Here is a 4,997-nt window from a genome sequence, read left to right on the forward strand (position 1 = left end):
CTAGGGATCACCCAAATGCCAAAGGCTGAAGTGAACCTGGGGGGACTGTCTAGTTTAGTAGCGACCACCCCAATTACCTCTGTGTCCCTCAGCCACTCATCATCTGAGTCAAACAAGCTGTCAGAGAGCAAAGACCAAGAGAACAACTGTGAAAGGCAGAAAGAAACCAACACTTTACATCCTAATGGGGAGTTCCCTATCAAAAGTGAACCCACTGAACCCATAGAAGAAGATGAAGATACGTATTCAAATGAACTTGATGATGATGAGGTATTAGGTGAACTAGCAGATAGTATTGGTAGCAAAGATTTCCCTCTCTTAAACCAAAGCATTTCTCCTTTATCATCCAGTGTGCTAAAATTTATAGAAAAGGGTACCTCTTCCTCCTCTGCGACTGTTTCCGATGACACAGATAAGACAAAACAGACTGCTGCACACAGACATAGTAGCAATGTTACTAGTACCTATGGCATTAGTGGCAAGGACTTTGCAGATGCAAGTGCCAGTAAAGACAGTCCCACAGCGCTTCATTCAAATGAAACAGTGAGAGGAGATGAAGACAGTTCTGTTACTCCTCACCAGCACAGCTTTACACCTAGCACGCCGAGTGCAGGTGACGGCTCACCAGGAAGTGGCATTGAGTGTCCCAAATGTGACACAGTTTTGGGGTCTTCACGCTCTTTAGGTGGCCACATGACCATGATGCATTCTCGGAATTCTTGCAAAACTCTCAAATGTCCCAAATGCAACTGGCACTACAAATATCAGCAGACCCTAGAGGCCCATATGAAGGAGAAACACCCTGAGCCTGGTGGCTCTTGTGTTTATTGTAAGACTGGACAGCCTCACCCCCGGCTTGCCAGGGGTGAAAGTTACACTTGTGGCTATAAACCCTTCCGTTGTGAGGTTTGTAACTACTCTACAACTACCAAAGGCAACCTCAGTATTCATATGCAGTCAGACAAGCACCTAAACAATGTTCAAAATCTTCAAAATGGCAACAGCGAGCAGGTGTATGGTCACACTGCACCGCCGGCTAACGCTGCCCTCAGCGGCTGTGGGACACCATCTCCATCCAAACCCAAACAGAAACCCACATGGCGCTGCGAGGTTTGCGACTATGAAACCAATGTAGCGAGGAACCTCCGCATTCACATGACCAGTGAGAAGCACATGCATAATATGATGCTCTTGCAGCAGAACATGAAACAGATCCAGCACAACCTGCACTTGGGCCTTGCACCCGCAGAGGCAGAGCTCTACCAGTACTACCTAGCCCAGAACATAGGCCTGACTGGAATGAAACTGGAGAACCCAGCAGACCCGCAGATGATGATCAGTCCATTCCAGCTTGATCCAGCAACAGCTGCAGCTTTGGCACCGGGACTTGGTCAGTATCTCCTTGTCTTCTCGTGTTAGTTTGTCACTTAGAAGTGCTAAGTCTTCAGCTCTAGCTGAAGATAAAAACCTGTTGTTTTGTTTTGCTCATCATCTTGCATTGAGCTTTGTCTGTAACAGCTAAATTAGTCGTATGGTAGGTAATAATTGCAGAAGTGATGGGAGCATTGCAAGTTCAAGCAGAAAGTGGTAGAGGAATTGCGTGTGCCCTGGAGGGCTCTGCTTCAGGCCCCTGACTGTGCTGACATCCTTGCAGTCTCATTTTCCTCTCCACCCTTGTGTGCGGGATCCACAAGTAGAGAATGAAATTAATTGATTATGTTATGAGGTGCTATCAAATTAACAAACTAGCAAAAATGAAGGCAGCTCTGTTTTCTGCAGTTTTTAATTATCCGAATAGGTCAACATTTTTAGGCAAGAATGTAATCTTTTCTTTCTTACCTGACAATGCCCCTTTATAGTTAGCAAATTATCTGTATTCCAAGTGTAAGAGGAGGGCTAATGGGAATCAAATGCCTGTGTGTGAGCAGAGCACTGTCAATCTGTTAGCTAATGGTACAGATTTGTACTAAAACTAGTTCTCAAACTTTGTTCAGTTCTAATGTTTTCCTTTTTAACATATCTAAATTGTCCCAGTGTTGTTCCCTGGGTGCATTTTAAAATTAGGAATGCTGAGATCTGGTACTAAAAGTAGATAAACTAGAATAGATATGCTTATCCTAATTACTATATTGTAGATATATATATATATATTGACCTACCTCTAGCATCATTTAAAGGATATAACAAAACTACAATTAGTGCCGTGTAAGTTAATCTAGGCTTTTAAGTTACTAAAGCATTGCTGTTTTGTTATTTTATTGATCAACTTTCATGCCTTTGAAAATACAAATTCCAGAATGACATCATGCCCAGTAGGAGTAATTAAAGCTATCTGATGAGGGAATTTAGAAGTTGAAAGGGATGATTGTAATTGATCTTGATTCAATCCTATTACAGCTTTTTATAGTTTAAGCTCTAGAGAAAGCAAACTCCTTGTCAAGGCTTTATTTTACGGATTCCTTTGTGTGTGCTATGCTTGCTGGTCTCTACTTTCCCTTTTAATTTTTTTTTCCTGTAGTAAATAATGAGCTGCCGCCTGAAATCCGGCTTGCCAGTGGTCAGCTAATGGGTGATGACCTGTCCCTCCTTACTGCAGGAGAGCTGTCACCTTATATCAGCGACCCAGCGCTGAAGCTATTCCAGTGTGCTGTTTGCAACAAATTCACCTCTGACAGCCTGGAGTCCCTAAGTGTGCATGTGAGCAGTGAACGCTCACTCCCTGAAGAGGAGTGGAGGGCTGTAATTGGAGACATCTACCAGTGCAAGCTCTGTAACTACAACACTCAGCTCAAAGCGAACTTCCAGCTCCACTGCAAAACTGACAAACACATGCAGAAATATCAACTGGTGGCTCACATCAAAGAAGGGGGCAAAACTAATGAGTGGAGGCTGAAGTGTATTGCCATTGGCAACCCAGTTCACCTAAAATGTAATGCCTGTGACTACTACACCAACAGTGTGGATAAATTGCGCTTACATACTACCAACCACAGGCACGAGGCAGCCCTGAAACTTTACAAGGTAAGCCAGTGACAGCAATTTCAGTTGGCACCAAGTAGTCTAGGCAATTAACTGTTTCAGTGCTAATCAAACAAGACTTTGATTAATCAGCAGGACAAATGTTTATTGAACATGCATATAATAAAAGAAAAACTATGCAGGCTACGCAGGGAGGAGTGTTCCTCCTGAACTGTGTTGATTCACCTGAGGGCCTGTTTAGGATACACTTTCTGTGAACACAGGGAACATGGTTTTTTTAAAAAGTTCTCTCATAATCGATGACTAGAGGAGTTTTTAAATCTCTGATAATCTTCTCAGACTTTGTCTACTACATTTGGATCAGAAGCTTGACAGAGATTATGGAAAATTATGATTTTTCTATACTGCACATAGGGAAGGAGATATTCTGGCATATATCTGTTTGCAGCCATAACCTACCACATCCAAGTTGTTTTACATTGGTATTTTCAGGAAGCACGTGCAACATGCCACATTATCACCAAGGATACTCAGAAGTAAGCACTGTGATCCTTCTGCTTGCCCTTCTTTACCAAGCCAGTAATAATTTTTCACAAACATGAAAGGGTGTGGTGTAGATAAATATGTTAGTAGAATGGCAAATGTATTTTTATCTTTACTGGAAAAAACTATGTGGATATAATGAATATGTGGGAGTGATGAATACCATTTATTACACAACTTGGCGTGACTTTTTCCAGACCCTAATTATGGGGTAACTTATTTTCTGCAGTGTGTTTACTGGATTGGCTTGATTGTCTAGGTTCATGTACAAAATATAACGCATTCATTTCCAAGATGAATAACTTTGTAACTTATTAAAAACTTCTTTTGTTTAGGGGGTATAAAAATTGAGGAAATATTGCAAACCATTAGTCACTGTAACAAGCTCTAAATTTGATTAGAAAATCCATTTTGCAAGTGTTATCTATCGATCTATACTAGAAATCTGTGATAACTAAACTATCAGGAGTCATCTGCTGATTACAGCAACTATGCTGGTTTTCTAATCATGTCGAAAGTGTGTACCCACGGAACAAATACAGAAAAGCATCAGCAGACCTCTAGTTTAAGGAAGGAATAACATTTTGCAGGTGCTCAACCATATTCGAATGGTTGTTCTGAGCTAACATAGAGTGCACAGGCAGTTACATGGATTTTCATTTTATAACCTGATAGTTGTAACCTTAGTGGACCTGCTACAGACAAAAATGGCAGTAACACAAGATTTGGTCTATTATATCGTCCCACGGCGCTGGCTGCTCTGCTAATTTAATCATGTATTTTATTTGAATTGCATTTTTCCTTAACTCTAGGGGGTTGGGGTGTTGTGCTTGTTTGTTGGTTGTTTTTTTTTTTTTAAAGCTCTAAAGTCCTGTTTTGAAAAGCACCAAAAGAGCTGCGAGTCTAGTGACACAGCTAACCTGCCTTAGCAGAAAAACTGACTTCAGAAGTTCCTGCTCCCTGTCATCCATGAAGCGGTTCCTTGCTCCCTCCAGTTACACTAATTGTGGAACCACACTTTAAGTCAGGTTTTTAAAATGATCTATGTTAAACATAATTGATCCTCTCTCTTTTTGAAGTGTTAACCTGGTTTGTTTCAATGATCTGTTTTATAATGCCACCATTCAGAGATGCTGCTGCAAACCATGTCACAGAGAGGAATGATAGAGTTGGAGATGGGAAAGCAGAGGGCTTTTCTCAGATGGCTTCACTGCCAAAGCTTTAGTGACTGTTGAAAATAAGATGCCAGTTTCTTTTTTTTCAGTATAACTATAAGTTTAGCTTATGGAGTTGCAAGATGCAAATTACCTATTGAAAACAGCATTGTCTGTTCACTCACTCAACCCGATCCCTAGAGAAATCATTGTCAATGTGTTTGAGTTTGCAGCATGACCTACGCAACATTTAGTTTAGTGTACTAAGGAAGTGAGTCTTAGCTCTTAGCTCTCATCACTAAAAATGTCCTGCTGCTGAAC

At 41.2% G+C, this 4,997-nt stretch overlaps 1 pseudogene across 1 annotated transcript in view; it reads left to right on the top strand.

The window, feature by feature from the left end:
• LOC104489666 overlaps positions 1–3,021 on the top strand; it is a 4,277-nt pseudogene extending 1,256 nt beyond the window's left edge. The window contains exons 2-3 of the transcript XR_727767.1: positions 5–1,390; positions 2,519–3,021. The product of XR_727767.1 is annotated as a zinc finger homeobox protein 4 pseudogene (transcript). The remainder of the gene's footprint in view (positions 1–4; positions 1,391–2,518) is intronic.
• The last annotated feature ends 1,976 nt before the right edge of the window (positions 3,022–4,997 follow it).

This window comes from Buceros rhinoceros, unplaced genomic scaffold (genome assembly GCF_000710305.1).
Source record: "Buceros rhinoceros silvestris isolate BGI_N320 unplaced genomic scaffold, ASM71030v1 scaffold35132, whole genome shotgun sequence".
In the NCBI taxonomy this organism is placed as follows: Eukaryota; Metazoa; Chordata; class Aves; order Bucerotiformes; family Bucerotidae; genus Buceros; species Buceros rhinoceros.